General features: G+C 36.0%; 1 non-coding gene across 1 annotated transcript; it reads left to right on the top strand.

Annotated features, from left to right (window-relative positions):
* Positions 1-8,314: 8,314 nt before the first annotated feature.
* Positions 8,315-8,421, top strand: LOC131171613 (small nucleolar RNA R71). The gene has a single exon (XR_009142273.1). It is a non-coding gene; the product is annotated as a small nucleolar RNA R71 (small nucleolar RNA).
* The last annotated feature ends 10,903 nt before the right edge of the window (positions 8,422-19,324 follow it).

Below are 19,324 nucleotides of genomic sequence, written 5' to 3'. Positions count from 1 at the left end.
ATGTTTCCCAACTCTGAAATCTAAAGAGTTTACTCACTCATGTTAGTATTTATAAGAGAGATTGATGAAAAAGTAAAGAAAAGCATGATAAGAGGACTAAAATAGAAAAACCCAGGTAGAAGAACCCAAAACTCTGAGTCATGGAGCTTCCAGATATGGTTGCAACAGCTCCTCTTCTTCAAAATTGATGGCATCCTCCTCCCTTCTATATTTGTAATTTTTCTTTCCTTTGTTTCTTATTGTTACTTCTTATGGCAAAAACTAGAAAATAAAGCCTTTATATGGTCCCAAAATTTGCCCTAAAAATAGATAAGAGCCAAGGAGTGGATAAGAAATGAGGTGTAAAAATGTCCAGGTCAGCAAAGTTATTAACGTTCTATGCAGTCTGCTTAGGGTACTGCTTACCCTAAGTAACATCTTTAGCAATTTTCAGCCTCTGCATGTATTGTCTGCTTAAGGTTAAGCAAACCCTCCGCAAATCTCGATAAGTTTGAGATCAAATGAGTTTCTCTGCTCATGCTTGACCTCCAGTTTCACCTGAGTTGCACCTTAAGCACTATCGCTTACCCTAAGTAGGATCTCAAGCAGGACCCTAAGAAAATCTCGGCAAGTTTGTGGATGAAAACTTGAATATGTTAGATTTAAGCTGTGCTTGACTTATGGCTTGACCTAGGCTTAAGGCTAAGCAATTTGGCATACCTTGAGCATCATCATAAGCAAAGTTTCAAGCAAATTTCGGCAAACTTAATCTTCCAATGCTTGATTTCTTCAACTTTCCACCATACTTAAAGGGTTCCAAATTTCTTCAAATCACTTCCTAATGCACTCATTGACCCTCAATTTGCCACAAAAACCTATCAAAAATAACAAAATTACAAAAATCAAATAGAAAGTAACCAAAGTTAACAAAGAAGCGAAAATAAGGCTAAAAACATAAAATATACTAAAATATAAGGGTAAAATGGATGCAAAACTACCCTAAAATGCCTATATGAAATGAGTGCAACAGAACAGTGCCATTTCAACTTAAACCATGCAAATTAACATTTTAGCACATTAAAGCTCAATAAGAATCTACACAAAGTTGCACTTATTCACAAAAGAAAATAGGCACTCTAAATTATGCTAATAATGCAGCATGTCAAAATTGAATCACATAACCCAGTTAAGTTCAAAACCACAAAAACGACCTACTCACCATAATATCATCATGATAAGCACAGATATATAAAAGATAATACACCTAACCTCAACAAAGAAGAATTAGCAAATAGCATATACTGCAGAGCATTTGCTAGAGAACTTTTCTGCATAAACCAAGAAGGGATCCTGCATAGAAAGTAATGAAAATAAATCAATCTTGGAAGAGTTAATAGATAAAATATCAGATTAAGAGTAACTCCCCAGTAGTGCAGCAACCTTCATCCCTTTGAAATACATCTACAAAAGACAAAATTCAATAATGTCAAAAATTGAATTTGGAGAGATTTAAGACAAAAATAGAAGAAATGCAAATAAAAGTAAATCAACAAAAGCAAAATAAAGAAACTTGGGTTCCTCCCAAGAGCGCTAATTTATAGTCCTTAGCTAGACTCTTGATGCATTTCACTAAAAAGAAGGTGAGGGATTAGAGAGCTTGTAACAGCTTGCTCCCTCTATTGGTTCTCCAGTGATGTAATGCTTCAATCTATGCCCATTGACCTTAAAATTCCCAGATTTTTCACTCTAAATTTCAATTGCTCCATAAGGGAAAACTTTAGAAACTCTATATAGGCTAGTCCATCTTGATTTAAATTTCTCGGGAAACAATTTCAATCTTGAGTTGAACAATAAAACTGAATCACCTTCTTTAAATTCCTTTTTCCTAAGATGCTTATCATGCTAAGCTTTGGTTCTTTCTTCATAAATGCGGGCATTTTCATAGGCATCCATCCTTAATTTTTCAAGCTCATTAAGTTGCAATAGCCTCTTCTCACCAGCTTGTTTGAGATCAAAATTCAAGGTCTGAATGACCCAATATACTCTATGCTCTAGGTCCATAGGTAAATGACAAGACTTACCATACGCCAACCTAAAAGGAATAGTTCCTATAGGGGTTTTGTAAGCAGTCTATATGCCTATAAAGCATCATCTAATTTGATAGACCAATCATTCCTAGAATTGTTCATTGTTTTCTCCAAATCTACTCAAGATAAATTTCTTTAAAAATTTCACTACCACTTTAGCATCATTAACTGTAGTTGTAACAACTTCTACCCACCTTGACACATAGTCAATTCCAACTAGAATGTATTTATTGCCATATGAGGGAGGAAATGGGGCCATAAAATCTATTCGCCATACATCAAATAATTCTACCTCAAGAATACCATTTTGGGGCATTTCATCTCTTTTTGACAGATTTCCACTCCTTTAGCATTTATCACATCCTAATACAAATTTCCTCACATCCTTGAAAAGGTTTGGCAAAAAAAAAATAGCTTGTAGAATTTTACCAGTTGTTTTAGAGATTCCAAAGTGTCCTCCATAATCAGAAGCATGACAATGATGCATAACACTCTCTATCTCCTCATCAGGAATACATCTTCTTATCAAACCATCATAACATCTCCTAAAGAGCAAAGGATCATCCCATGTATAAAATCTCACCTCATGCAAAAACTTTTTCTTTTGTTGCCATGTCATTCCTAGAGGTAAAACTCCACAAGATAGATAATTCACCAAGTCTTCATACCAAGGTAATTTAGCAACAAGAGAGAAAGGTTGTTCATCCAAGAAGAATTCATCAATAGGGACTACATCCTTTTCTTCATCATCCAATTTCAACCTAGTAAGATTATCTACAACTACATTTTTAGCTCCCTTATTATCTCTAATTTCCAAATCAAACTCTTGTAGCATCAAAATCCACCTAATGAGCCTAGGTTTAGCCTCCTTTTTATGGAGCAAATACCTAATGGCAGCATGGTCTGAAAATATAACTACCTTTGAATCAATAATGTAAGTTCTGAACTTTTCCAATGTAAAGACAATTGCTAAAAATTCCTTTTCAGTTGTCGCATAATTGATCTGAGCCTCATCCAGTGTTCTACTAGCATAATAAATAGCATATACCCTCTTATCTTTCCTTTGACCAAGAACAGCTCCAATTGCATAGTTGCTAGCATCACACATAATTTCAAAAGGGAGACTCTAATCAGGCGGTTGCATGATTGGTGCAGTAATAAGAGCTTACTTCAACTTGCAAAAGACATCCAAACACTCTTAGTCAAATATAAATGGTGTGTCATGACTTAATAAATTAAACAAAGGTTTAGCTATTTTAGAAAAATCCTTAATAAAGCATTTGTAGAACCCAGCATGCCCTAAAAAACTTTGAATTCCTTTGACATTGGTGGGAGGGGGCATCTTTTCTATCACTTCAACCTTGGCTTTATCAACCTCTATTCCCCTATTAGACACCAAATGTCCAAGCACTATCCCTTCCTGAACCATGAAATGACACTTTTCCTAGTTTAACACAAGGTTAGTATCTGCACATTACTGCAAAACTTTAGAAAGATTAGCTAAACATATGTCAAATGAAGATCCATAAACAGAAAAGTCATCCATAAAAACCTCCATTATATCTTCAATGAAATCTGAGAAGATTGCCATCATGCACATTTGAAAAGTGGCCGGTGCATTGCACAACACAAATGGCATTCTCTTGTAGGCAAAGGTTCCATATGGACAAGTAAAAGTGATTTTCTATTAATCATTTGGATAGATAGGGATTTGGAAAAATCCTGAATACCCATCTAAATAGCAAAAATAAGAATGCCTAGCCAGTCTTTCTAATATTTGATCAATGAAGGGAAGTGGAAAGTGATCTATTCTAGTGGCATTATTTAATTTTTGATAATCTATGCACATTCGCCAACTAGTCACTGTTCTTGTGGGAATTAATTCATTATTTTCATTTTTAACCACTGTTATTCTACCCTTTTTAGGGATAACATGCACTGGGCTCACCCATGTACTATCTGAGATAGGATATATTATTCCTGTATTAAGCAACTTCAAAATTTCCTTTTTAATAACTTCCTTCAAATTTGGGTTCAACCTCCTCTAATGTTCAATAGAAGGTTTGCAATTTTCTTCCAAAATAATTTTATGTATGCAAAAGTGAGGGCTAATTCCCTTGATGTCATCTATTGTGTATCCTAAAACCTTCCTAAATTACCTCAACACTCTTAACAACTTATCAACCTCTAAAGTGCTCAAATTTGCATTTATAATTACTGGATAAGTGTTATTGGGGCCAAGAAATTCATACTTGAGCTGAGAAGGAAGTTGCTTAAATTCTACCTTTAGTGCATCTTCTTCCTTGAATGATGGTAGCTTAATTTCACTTTTCTCCACTTGTGTAAGTTGAAAAACTGGAGCAGAAATGAATGGTGGACTACTCTTCAAATGTTGAGCATGTGCAACCACATTAGGATTATCATGATTTATGCTTCCTCCATGAACCAAGCAATTTTCAAGTGGATCTTCTGGATATCTCTTTCTGAAATGTTCTTCAACAAGCTCATCAATGATATCAATTCTCAAACAAGTATCAGTTTTAGAATGATGCTTCTTCATGGTGTTATTAATATTGAAAACCAATTGATCTTCACCAACTCTAAGAGTTAATTTTTCACCTTTAACATCAATTAATGTTCCTACTGTAGATAGAAAAGGCCTTCCCAAAATAATTAGGATATTAGAATCCTCTTTCATGTCCAAAATGACAAAGTCAATAGGTATATAAAATCCCTTTCAGATATTTAATTGATCTATCAGCTAACTTAAGAGAAATGTGGGTTGGTTTTAGATCTCCCATATTGAGCTTTTCATAGATGGAAAGGGGCATAAGGCTTACACTAGCCCCTAAATCAAATAAAGCTTTTATAGAGCATGACTCTCCAATATGACATGGAATTGAAAAACTTCCGGGGTCATTGAGCTTAGGAGGAAGTTTCCTTTAGAGTGTGGCACTGTACTCTTCTGTAAGGGCTACAGTCTTATGATCTTCAAGTCTCCTCTTGTTTGAGAGAATTTCCTTCAACAATTTTGCATAAGAGGACATTTGGGAAAGAGCATCAATAAAAGGCACATTTATGTATAGCTTATTTAAAACCTCTGAGAACTTCCCAAATTGCTTATCAAGCTTGGCTTTTTGAAATCTTTATGGAAAGGGAAGTTGAGGCTTATAAGGCTCTGGAGGTATATACTTCTCTTCCTTCTCTTCAACTTTCTCTTTATCTTTTTCTGCACTTTCTTTCTCACTTGCTTGTTTTTCACTCTCATCAATTTCTTTCTCATTTTCTCTCTTCTCACTTTTTTCACTCTTCTCATTGTTTAATACCTTCCCACTGCTTAAAGTGATAGGTTGATACTGCTTTCTTGGGTTTTTTGGCTGACTTGTAAGTTTTCCAAAAGACTTGATACTTGAGGAAGATGCTTGTTGTGCAATCTGGTTTTCCAGCATTCTGTTATGTGTTTGCATCTGTTCTAGCCTTGGTTTCATTTCTTTCATCTCTTCATCATGCTTAGTTTGGTTGGCAAGAATCTGTTGTAACAAAAATTTTGTGATAAAACCTTGCTCTTGCTATTTTGGTGGAGGATTCATGTTTCTCTGCTGAAAATTAGGCAATGATTGCCTATTTTGCTGATATGGAATTCCTTGTTGCTGTTGTGGTTGAAAATTCTGATTTGGGACTTGGTTTTGCTGATTTCCCCGTGAAAAGTTAGGATGATTCCTCTAAGCTAGATTATATGTTTGAGAGTAAGGATTCCCCATCTGTTTTTTTCCATAATTACCAACATATGCAGCCTACTCTCCATATCTACTCCATAACTCATTGTTCCTTCTGCACAGGCTATCTATTGTACACTTTCAGATGGTAATGATGAACTAACCAACACACTTAAATCTTCCATCTTCTTTGCCAAAAAATTTATAAGTGTATCAACCTTTGCATTAATCAATTTGAATGTGAAGGAGCGGAAGCATGAAAATTATTAGATTAGAACAATGACTTCAAAAATTTTCTTCTAGGGTCTCATGCATCATGTAAGATTCAATTTTTACCTATTGATTTCAATGTTTAATTACATATTAAAACACTGTTAATATATATTTGGATCTACATTTGCCATTTAAGATTTTATAATTAACATATTAATTCATTAAAACCCTAGATTAATTCAAGAACATGTGCACTAACCTTTTAATGAATTATAGATATGTTTGGTACCTTTGGGAAGCACCTAGGACCCCAAATGTTATCCCTCTAGTTTGTCCACACCAAGATCACCAATGGCAGCCCCTTGAACAGCTTCTAAGGCCTTGCCAACCAATTAGAAAATAGGGATTTTCCTTTAGAGAGGTTGTAGATGTATATAGGACACTAGAAACGATTTCTAGCAATTTTAATTCAAGAGAATATGGGCAATTCTCTTTGAATTGATGAAAGAAGAAGAAGAAGAGAGAGGAGAGCCTCTTTGGGTGGCGGCACCTTGAGAGAATAATCAGATTGTTATATTATTCTTTCATAACATCACATTATATAATTAGGTCATCACTTAAAACCCTTGCCACATGTCATCTTCTGATTGGCTCAGAATTTTAATTGACCTAATCACATTAAGCCAAGTGTTAAAGCTAGATTTAATCTTGACTTTGATCATCTTACATGATTGGAAGACAAATGGCAAGCTCATATGGTGCCACATGTCACCCTGTGAAATGACCAAATTACCCTTGTATTGTAATTTTGAGTTCTCAACCCAAAATAATTATTTTTCCTCTTCTAATCAATTTATATTAATTAATTAATTAATCTCTATTAATTAATTTCACATAATTAAATTCATATTTAAACACTTTAAATATAAATTTAACTTATACTATACATCCAATAACCTAGATTTGGTTTCAAGCCATGCTAGGGACTTTGCAATCTAATTACAAATCAAACCTATTTAATTAATCAATTAAACTCTTTAACTAATTAATTAAATCACATTTAACTTGGTGATTACTTGTGTATGTGTGTGACTCACTAGGCTCATCACTAATTGGCAATGAGATATGATATTAACTCTTAATATCATCAGAACTCTTTCTTACCATAAATGATTTCTCTAAATCATTTTATGCACCTCATAGACCATGGTTAACACCTAGCATAGCATGCCATGGCCATCAATAAGGAATACCTTAAATGAACCTTTTATCATATATTACCATGCACTAGAATCTCTCTGTTACAAAATCCCAATTCAAGCTGGAGTCATGGTTTATGTCAAACTCCATTTGCTATGAAAATTATGTTCTCTTTTAATTCCAATTCTTGATTAAAAAGATTTTTCTCATCATAAACTCTTTTCTGATTAAATCTATATGTCCTGGCCAGGAACTTGAAACATCAAGAACAATTAAATGAACATAGGATTTTATCCCTATTTACTTAGGGTAACAGATTCCATCTTGATCAACACCTACCTCCATATATAACTAGTAGAAGCCAACACATGCCCATATACCCATACACAGTACAAGTATGAAAGCAGTATCAAACTCAAACCACCTATATACAAGATAATTGTGCCATCTCAGGTCTAAATATTATATGCACTAATATGATTTATGACAATGCATTAACATGAGTAAACTCCATGTGCTTGTTATAAATGTCACTGGTTCGGCCTACTTATCATGCATAAGTGCCTATCATATTTGTTATATGGCATGAGACTCACCATTCCATCTTATTTACATCTCATATAAATAACTTGGGAACAAATATGATTATAATCTTTCTGGATAAGTCATGTCCTTATTGTGAATTATCCTTGATTGTGAACCAATTTATGATACTTTGTGCTAGAAACACTGATATTCTTAACAACTTAAGAATAGAATTTCTAATAAAATATCAATGGACCTTTTCTATTACACATAAATATATTATATAAACGGAAAAGTGAAAATGCCTTTTTATTAATAAAACATATACAAGATACATACTAAATGATATGCTCTAGGACATACTACTAACAGAATGGATCAAGGTCATGCATTTCAGTAGCTTGCCTCTTTTGCATTGGAGCTGGTCCTCTTGAACTACTCCAAAGATGAGTATTCTTTACAATTTTCTCCAACAGCTCATAGGCTTCATCTTTTTGCTTCATAATAAATTCTCCTCCTGTTTAAGCATTAATAATCCCTCTAATTGTAGGAGTAACATTGGTGTAAAAATTCTAGTTTATCATCCATTTTGGAATGGCATGATGTGGGCATTGTCTCTCTAACTCCTCCCTTCCCATCCATGATTCATAGAGAGTTTCATCTTCTCTTGGTCTGAAAGCTGTCATTTGATTCCTCAATTCTTGAGTTTTTCCAAGTGGAAAATATTGTGTAAGAAATGCATCAGTGAGTTGCTCCCAATTTGTAATAGAATTGTGAGGTAGAGAATCAAGCCAATCTAATGCTCTATCCTTGAAAGAGAATGGGAATAGCTTCAATCTTGCTGCATTATCAAATACTCCAAGTTGTTTTTTCATATCACAAATCATAGCAAACTTCTTAAGATGTGTGTGTGGATTTTCTGAACAATATCCCCCCAATTAGGAATTTTGAATCATTTGAAATACCCCAAAATCTATCTTATAGCTATTTGTATCAATTCTCGGTCTTGTTATACTCTCTCTCAAATCATCAACATGAGGGAATGCATGATCCATTATACTTTCCCTAGGCACATTAGCATTGACAACTTCTTCCCCTCGAGCTTCATTTTCATTATTTTGATTGTTTCCACCATTGCCACCATAATACATTAGACAAAGTTCACAATTCTTCACCTCTAACTAGTCAGAAAAAAATGATGCCTTAAGTTGATTACATCGTTCCAATTGATCTAGACCAGTTATGGAGCTAGGAGGCACAAAGCTAACCTAAAGTTGATCAGAAGTGATGCATAAATCTTGAGAGATATCCATCGTAGAGCGACCTAAAAACAAACTTTGTTCCAATGACAATTTGTATGCATACAAGTCATAGATAGTAGTACAAGTATCCACTAAAGGAGGCTGATCATGATGGAATCTAATAACTCCAATTAAAAAAAATCCCCTCCATCCGTAATTCAACCAATAAGGAGGTAGCTGCACTTGTAATGAAGACCCCGAGCCTCGATAGTTGAACCACAAAGGAATACCCCAAAATCCATCTTATAGCCATTTGCATCAATTCTCGGTCTTGTTATACTCTCTCTCAAATCATCAAAATGAGGGAATGCATGATCCATCATACTTCCCCTAGGCACATTAGCATTGACAACTTCTGTAACACCCCTATTTGTATAGCCTGGTATATTTCACTATTCCGGTGATCGGAGTCGGTCCGAATAATTAAGGGAATTAGAACCACACTTAAGACAACTAGATAAGCCATAAAAACAAATAATTAGTAATTGTCAATTAGTTAAGTATAAACAAGAAAAATAGAACATAAGAAGTTAAATGAGCCGAGAGTCACAGCGATGGATGACCTTCTCGGGAAGGACTGCGAAGTCGATTTAAACTCAAATTTTGAACTGTAAAATGTGACGCTGCGGTCCTTAGGACCATTACGAACATAGTGGAAAAGAGAAAATCACGAATAAGAATTGTTAAGCCAGTCAAATAATTAGGTCAGAGATCCGGAAGAAATATTGAATTATTTCCAAACAAGGTCGAACCGACGACGGGCAATTTGGTCAATTGAGAAGCGAAAATTAAATTAAAGAACTAATAAAAAAATAAAAAAAAAAAAGAGAAAGAAAATGGAAAAGTAAAAAGTGATGACATCATGCATGACCTCATGCATGATGCAATAATTACTTTAATTAAAAATTTATTTAATTTAATTTCTGGTCTTCCATAAGACTAAAAAAAAACAAAAAGGAAAAGAAAAAAAAAGGGATTTATCTTCTTCCCTTGCCGCCCTCTCTCTCTCTCATCTCTCCCTCACTTCATCCACCATTAAAGCTCATTTTGAGCTTCAAGAAACCCTAATTCCCACCATAGAAACCATACTCTCCATCACTAAAACTTGTTTTGGTAACTAGAAGAGGAGATTGAGCAAGAGAGAAAGAAGAAAAGAAAGAAGAAATTGGGTTATTGAACTTCAAAGTTGAGGTAAGCTATTTACTTTGGAATTTTGAGTTTAATACATGTGTTTATGATTGAATGACTTGGAAATAAGCTTAAAATGAAATGAAGACAAGTGTTAGGGGACAAAGTTGAATTTTGGCCAGCTAGGGTTTGATGGTGTATACATGTGTTTTAATTGAATTAGTAGAGTAGGTAAGCTTGAATGAGTTAAGGAAGCATGTTTATAGGTGTTTAATTAGCTAAATGCAACAAATGGCATGAACTAGGGTTTTGGCATTTAGGGTTTTGGAGACAAAAGTGTGAGAATTGGTCAAATGGTGTGTTTGACCTTGTTTGAGATGAAAAATGGTCATTTGTGACCAATTGAGATGTGTTGGAAGTGTTAGAAGTGAGTTTAAATTCGGATTGAAAATGGCCATGCTGTAGGAAGCAGGACCAAGGTCCCTTTGAGGGACCAAAACTGAAAATTTACAAGTCCAATTGGTGTGAGGCCAATTGGGAATGAAAATAGACACAAAATGACACAATTTTCATCTAGGAATCATGCCCAAAAAGTGACTAAAACCTAGTGAACAAATTGACCAAATCCGGATTTATGCAGTCTGACCTGTACAAAAATGACCAAGTGAATAGTATTTGTTCATTTAGCCATAACTTGGGCTAGGTAGGTCTAAATGACCTGAAATTTTACCAGTGGACAGTTGAGATATAGACCTAAAACTTTCATATGGAACACAAACCCAAATTATGCTCTTAACCAAGTCATTTGGCCACCCAAATTTGGTGACCTAAAACTGCCAGAAAGAGTTTGGTACCCAGAAATCTGGGTTAAGTCCAATCTGGCAGCCCTGATTCAAATGGCTATAACTTGAGCTACAAAACTCCAAATGGAGTGATTCAAAAAGGAGAATAAAGTTAAGACAATAGGGAACATTTTCTATGAAGAAAGTTTTGCCAAACTCTAACAGAAAAATGACCAATGGAACAGTGCAACATAAGACACCAAAACTGAAAATTTGCAAATTTGCCTAAAAGACTTAGAAGTTGAGTAAACAACCAAAATCAACAAATTTAGTAACCAAAATGTGATATGTGGGTGAAGTTGGAATTCCCATACCTATTAAGCCTTAGAATGTCAATAAATTGACTTGAATAGTGTTGTAAATAGTAACCCCGAAACACAAATTTTAATGAACGTCAATTTTAGCATATTAGAGCTAGGTAAAAGTGAATTTAATTTTTTTTTTTGGATTTTTGCTAAGTTATTATACTAAAACACTGTGAAACTGGGTGTTTCAGTGGAAAAGAATATCGGGAAGGAACCCAAGTTGTCGAGTCAAGGCCAAAAAGGTGACTCACATAAGGATTGTGCATAATGTATAATTTCTATAAATTTTTTTTCTGCATATTGTTTTGAATGAATTGAAATATTGAATTATGACATCAATGGGAGGAAATATTTATTATGCTTTTGATTTAAATTGTTGAAAGTTATATATGTGTTTTTGAGATGGCATAAAGGTTTAGTAAATTGTTAAGATAAGTTTTGAAACCACAGTGTCATGACCATATATTTGAACACCTCACTAGCATGACTAGTGGGGGTAATCAGTTTCAAATTTTGATTCCTTCTCTGGCTGAAGTGTTGAGATGTGTGCCAGTAGAAGAAGAAATTGAATGGATATCCATATATTTGAGCTAGCTAGCCTTGTGATGTGACTTGTCCTTGGCCTCTGGCTATTGAGATTATATTTGTTTCGAATGGCATGATATAACTATGTGTTTTTATGAAATGTGTTTTGAGACTTTAGAAATGAAATTGTTTGGATTAAAATTCCATAAGTCATGTTTTGAATGTATTGCTCATGTTCAATTTCAATTTTGAAAAAATGTGATTTAAATTTCGCATAAAGTTTATTTTAGTATGTTGTGCACCACTGAGTCCTAGTACTCAGCGATGGCTATTATTGCTATCACAGATTTAAAGACTAGAGGAGCAGCAAATTGAGCTACTGAAGATTGAGGAGCTACCTGCTTGAAGTTATCGGGTATATTTTACACCCTTACTATAAAAATTTATTTTGATGTATGTAATGTATGTAAAGGTATGGACACATAAAACTGGTCTTGAGCAGTTTGTATAAAGTTGTATAAAGCTTGTATTAAATTTTGGTTTGGATCCTTCTTAATGTAAATTTTTGTAATGATGTATATAAATTGTTTTATCTTTAATGATATATGAATGGAAATATTTTATTTTAATTTGAATGAAATTGATTGATAGTATTTTGATGATTACTGAATTTTGGAAATTGAGAAATGGTATTGAAAATTGTTGGGATGGTTGTGAAATTGAAGAAGTTGTTGAGATAAATTATTAGAAGTGCCTTTTTACGGGTTTTTGAAGAACTGTTTTCTCAAAATACAGATGGCACTCTACCGAAATTTTTATAAAATTTGCCAAAAAATAAAATGGGCTAAAAATTTTAATTAGTTTTCATCTTTGAATAAATGATTTTAATATCTATTTAGAAATGCTCACCACTTATAAAAGTAAGAAAATTGTTTAAAAATCCCTTGTAGGGTACTTAATGAGTTATCGGTAGGTGAAGTTCAGTAGTTCATTAGGTATTCTACGGGATCATGTTATGCCTTACAGAGGGGTAAGGTGTGACATGTTTTAGTGGTATCAGAGCAAATTTTTAAAGTATGTTTTAACTTATGAATTTGTGTCTTTTCTTTGCTAAGTACAACTGCTCAATGTTCTTATTTGTTACATACAGTGCATTACATCCTAAATATGAACTAACGGAGGGAAATCTCCATGTGTTACTTGTTCAGGAGATACCCTAACTTCAGACTGAAATGGAAGAAGGGGATCGCTCAGTCGAGTAATCTGTTGAAGCTGAGGCACAAGGGGAAGCCCCAGCTTTACAAAACGTCAGTGTATCAGTAGCACCAGCCCCACAAATGCCATAGTTTCCTGCACTTTCACACAGTAGATGGCTGCGATGTTTCAACAAATGGCTAGGGGTATGCCTACTCTAGCTCCACCTCAAACTACTGTGATACAATCACAGCCTCCAGCCAGATAGTATGACAAGTTATTGAAGTATGGAGCTACTGAATTTAAGGGTACAGTAGACCCGCTTGAGGCAGAGCAATGGCTTGAAAGAATGGACAGAGTGTTCAAGAAGCTGCACTGCCAAGATGAATTGAAGTTTGAATACTCTGTGTCACTACTACAAGGGGATGTGTATGATTGGTGGAAGACCATCCCCCACAGCTTAGCTGACCACCAGTACTGACCTGGGATGACTTCATCAAAGAATTCAGACAAACATATGTCCCAGATGCATATGTAGATTAGAAACTACAAGAATTTCTAAGTTTAAAGCAAGGCAACAGATTAGTGGCAGAATATGAGAGGGAATTCTCCCGCTTAAGCCACTATGCTGAGAGTCTCCTTTCTACCAGTAAGGAAAGGTGCAAGAGATTTGAGATCGGTTTGAAGCCCAGTCTGCGGATGCAAGTAGTGAGATTTAGACACAGTAACTTCTCAGAGCTCATCTCTCAGGCACTTGAGCTAGAAAGAATTGAATTAGAAGCAACACCAGTGAAAGAGAAAGCTGAGAAGACTGAAAAATCAGTTGAACAAAGTCCTAGTGGTACATCTGGAAAAAAGAAGAAATTTGGGGGACCTAGCAGAGGTAGAGGTGGAAGGTTTGGAAGGGGTAGATTCTGCAGGGAGAGACCCCTAGGTGCAGTCGGCGATCAGCGAGGGTTCACATCCTCCTCGCCCCTGTGAGACTTGTGGCAAGGTTCATGGGGGAGAATGCTATTGGGCAACAGGAGCCTGTTTTAATTGTGGAGGCAAGGGTCATATTGCAAAAGATTGCACTAGTGCTCCTAGATACGGTCCAGCTCCTATGACTACAGAAGGGTCTATTCAGAGTCCTGCTTCCAGAAGTTCACAACTAGTTGGCAAAGGAAGAGGCAGAGGTAGAGGCACCTTGCTTGAGCGATCAAGGTACTATTGGTCGATCGGCTCAAGGAAGTGCTTGACCGGGGTTTACACAATGAGGCAGAAGAAGAGGCTGAGACTTCTCATGTGGTAGCTGGTACATTCTCTATCTCTGATCAAGAAGTATTTGTGTTGTTTGATCCGAGTTCAACCCACTCATATGTTAGTACTAGCATAGTCAGTTCACTTGCTGTCCCATGTGTCAAAATGGATTTTGAAGTGCTAGTAACTAGTCCATTAGGACAAGAGGTTCAGGTCAATAGAATTTATAGAGACTGTCCTTTGGTGATCCAAGGACATGTTTTTCTGTCAGATTTGATTGAAATGCCCTTCAGAGATTATGATATCATCTTGGGCATGGATTGGTTAGCCAGGCATCACACCATGATTGATTGTAGATTGAAGACAGTCACTTTTGGTCACCCTCTGTATGGTGATGTGGTAATACATGGGGAGAGGCATTTACTGCCATCAAATATCATTTCGGCTGCACTAGCCAGAAGGATGATCAGAAAAGGGTGTGAAGCATACTTAGCACATGTGATAGACACCCAAGTGGGGAGCCCAGCACTGAGGGAAATCCCTACAATATGTGACTTTCCGGATGTGTTTCCTGATGAATTGCCAGGATTACCTCCAAAAAGAGAGGTGCAGTTTGAGATTGATGTTATGCCTGGTGTGGACCCAATCTTCACAACACCATATAGAATGGCACCTACAGAATTAAAAGAGTTGAAAGTACAATTGCAAGAGTTGCTTAACAAGGGCTTTATCCGCCCTAGTGTGTCACCTTGGGGAGCGCCAGTGTTGTTTGTTAAGAAGAAGGATGGCACTCTCCGCTTATGTATTGATTATCGATAGTTGAATAAGGTGACAATAAAGAATAAATATCCATTGCCCCGTATTGATGACTTGTTTGATCAGTTGAGGGGTGCAGCTGTATTCTCCAAAATCGACCTGAGATCAGGTTATTATCAGCTAAAGTACAAGAGCAGAGTATTCCTAAAACTGCCTTTAGAACCCGCTATGGCCATTTTGAGTTCTTAGTCATGCCATTCGGGTTAACTAATGCTCCGGCTGCTTTTATAGATCTGATGAACACTATCTTCAGAGCATACCTTGACCAGTTTGTTGTGGTATTCATTGATGATATATTGGTCTATTCGAGGAGTGCAAAAGAGCATAATAGACATCTACGGATTGTACTACAGACTTTGAGGGAGAAACAGCTATACTCCAAATTGTCAAAATGTGAATTTTGGCTGAAAGAAATATCTTTCTTGGGGCATGTAGTATCAGTAGAGGGCATCAAGGTAGATCCAAGTAAGATTGAAACTGTCCTTAATTGGAGGCCACCCAGAAATATCACGGAGATTCGCAGTTTTCTAGGTTTAGCTGGATACTACCATCGATTTGTGAAAGAATTCTCCATTTTGGCATCTCCATTGACCAAGCTACTTCGAAAAGATGTGAAATTTCAGTGGACGGACAAATGCCAGCAGAGTTTTGATGAATTGAAAAAGTGTTTAACTGAAGCTCCAGTCTTGACTTTACCTACTCCGGGTAAAGAATACACAGTTTACAGTGATGTTTCTCACAATGGGTTAGGCTGTGTACTGATGCAAGATCGAAATGTCATTACCTATGCATCATGTCAGCTGAAACCACATGAGAGGAATTATCCGACACACAACTTGGAGCTTGCAGCTATTGTGTTTGCTCTTAAGATCTAGAGGCACTATTTGTATGGGGAGAAATGTTACATTTACACAGATCATAAGAGTTTAAAGTATTTGGGCACCCAGAAAGAACTGAATTTGAGACAGAGGAGATGGTTAGAGTTGATAAAAGATTATGATTGTTTGATAGACTATCAGCCAGGGAAAGCTAATGTGGTGGCTGACGCCTTAAGTCGCAAGACTATGGCAAGTCTATGGGTTACTCCTTTGTCTATGGTACATGAGTTGAGATCATTGTATACCAGCTTAGAGATTAATGATAATGGGCAGACAGCAATTGCATGGCATGTACAGCCAGTGTTGATTGATCAGATCAGAATGGCTGCTCAGAATGACCAGAAGTATCATAAATTATTAGAAGAAGTCCGGCAGAGCAAGAAACCAGAATTCTCAATAAGAGATGATGGTCTACTACTACACCAGGGCAGAATGTGTGTTCCTAATGATGTTGATTTGAGGCAGATCAGAAGCACATGAGTCTCCTTTTACCATGCACCCTGGTGGCACAAAAATGTATAGAGGGCTAAAGGAGCATTATTGGTGGATGGGTATGAAAAGAGATGTCGCAGAATTTGTTTCCAAATGCCTAACTTGTCAATAATTGAAGGCAGAGCATCAAGTACCCACTGGGTTGTTACATCCACTTCCAGTACCAGAATGGAAATAGGAGAGAATAACAATGGATTTTGTGATGGGACTTTCGAGAACAAAAAACAGTCATGATGCAGTATGGGTCATCATCGATAGACTAACCAAGTCTGCTCATTTTCTGCCAGTTCGGATGGACTAAAGTCTAGAAAGATTGGCCAAGTTGTACATAGATGAGATAGTAAAACTGCATGGAGTGCCGGTATCCATCGTATCAGACAGAGATCTTAGGTTCACTTCTAGATTCTGGGGTAGTCTTCAGAGAGCCCTATGAACTAGATTGAACTTCAGTACGGCATTCCACCCACAGACAGATGGCCAGTCTAAGAGGATAATTTAGATCTTGGAGGACATGCTACGAGCTTGTGTGATTGAGTTTGAGGGCAGTTGGGACACACACTTGCCTTTGATTGAGTTTGCTTACAACAACAGCTACCAATCAAGCATTGGGATGCCTCCATATGAAACTTTGTATGGCAGGAAGAGCAGAACTCCCCTGTGTTGGGATGAGATAGGTGAAAGAAAGATGATTGGGCCAGAAATTTTTCAGCAGACTGAGGAGAAAATCAGATTGATCAGAGATCGACTTAAGGTTATGGTAAAAGTGTTGTGGAACCATTGGTAAAAGTGTTGTGGAACTATCATTCGGGCCAAGAAGCTACTTGGGAACGAGAGGAGGACATGAGGAGACAGCACCCACAGCTGTTCAGAGATTGATACCAGGTAAAATTTCAAGACGAAATTTATTTTAAGGGAGGGAGAATTATAACACCCCTATTTGTATAGCCTGATATATTTCACTGTTCCGGTGATCGGAGTCGGTCCGAATAATTAAGGGAATTATAACCACACTTAAGACAACTAGATAAGTCATAAAAACAAATAATTAGTAATTCTCAATTAGTTAAGTATAAACAAGAAAAACATAACATAAAAAGTTAAACGAGCTAAGAGTCACAACGATGGGTGACCTTCTCGGGAAGGACTGCAAAGTCGATTTAAACTCAAATTTCGAACCATAAAATGTGACGCTGCGGTCCTTAGGACCATTACGAACACAGTGGAAAAGAGAAAATCATGAATAAGAATTGTTAAGCCAGTCAAATAATTAAGTTAGAGATCCACAAGAAATATTGAATTATTTCCAAACTGCGTCGAACCGGCAATGGGCAATTTGGTCAATTGACCCTGAGAGCTGACTCCTGATCAAACTGTCAAATAAAATCGAAGAAAAGAAAAATTTAGAAGCGAAAATTATATTAAAAAACTAATAAAAAAATAAAAAAACAAAAGTAAAAAGTAATGACATCATGCAAGACCTCATGCATGATGCAATAATTACTTTAATTAAAATTTTATTTAATTTGATTTATGGTCTTCCATAAGACTAAAAAAAACAAAAAGAAAAAGGAAAAAAAAAAAGGGATTTATCTTCTTCCCTTGCCACCCTCTCTCTCTCTCATCTCTCCCTTACTTCATCCACCATTAAAGCTCATTTTGAGCTTGAAGAAACCCTAATTCCCACCATAGAAACCATACTCTCCATCACTAAAACTTGTTTTGGTAACTAGAAGAGGAGATTGAGCAAGAGAGAAAGAAGAAAAGAAAGAAGAAATTGGGTTATTGAACTTCAAAGTTGAGGTAAGCTATTTACTTTGGAATTTTGAGTTTAATACATGTGTTTATGATTGAATGACTTGGAAATAAGCTTAAAATGAAATGAAGACAAGTGTTAGGGGACAAAGTTGAATTTTGGCCAGCTAGGGTTTGATGGTGTATACATGTGTTTTGATTGAATTAGTAGAGTAGGTAAGCTTGAATGAGTTAAGGAAGCATGTTTATAGGTGTTTAATTAGCTAAATGCAACAAATGGCATGAACTAGGGTTTTGGCATTTAGGGTTTTGGAGACAAAAGTGTGAGAATTGGTCAAATGGTGTGTTTGACCTTGTTTGAGATGAAAAATGGTCATTTGTGACCAATTGAGATGTGTTGGAAGTGTTAGAAGTGAGTTTAAATTCGGATTGAAAATGGCCATGCTGCAGGCAGCAGGACCAAGGTCCCTTTGAGGGACCAAAATTGAAAATTTACAAGTCCAATTGGTGTGAGGCCGATTGGGAATGAAAATAGACACAAAATGACACAATTTTCATTTAGGAATCATGCCCACAAAGTGACCAAAACCTAGTGAACAAATTGACCAAATCCGGATTTATGCAGTCTGACCTGTACAAAAATGACCAAGTGAACAGTGTTTATTCATTTCGTCATAACTTGGGCTAGGTAGGTCTAAATGACCTGAACTTTTACCAGTGGACATTTGAGATATAGACCTAAAACTTTCATGAAGAACACAAACCCAAATTATGCGCTTAACCAAGTCATTTGGCCACCCAAAATTGGTAACTTAAAACTGCCAGAACCAGTTTGGTACCCAGAAATATGAGTTAAGTCCAATCCGGCAGTCATGATTCAAATGGCTATAACTTGAGCTACAAAACTCCAAATGGAGTGATTCAAAAAGGAGAATAAATTTAAGACAATAGGGAACATTTTCTATGAAGAAAGTTTTGCCAAACTCTAACAGAAAAATGACCAATGGAACAGTGCAACATAAGACACCAAAACTAAAAATTTGCAAATTTGCCTAAAAGACTTAGAAGTTGAGTAAACAACCAAAATCAACAAATTTAGTAACCAAAATATGGTATGTGGGTGAAGTTGGAA

Source organism: Hevea brasiliensis, chromosome 12 (assembly GCF_030052815.1).
Source record: "Hevea brasiliensis isolate MT/VB/25A 57/8 chromosome 12, ASM3005281v1, whole genome shotgun sequence".
In the NCBI taxonomy this organism is placed as follows: Eukaryota; Viridiplantae; Streptophyta; class Magnoliopsida; order Malpighiales; family Euphorbiaceae; genus Hevea; species Hevea brasiliensis.
This window is presented reverse-complemented; position numbering and strand designations above follow the sequence as displayed.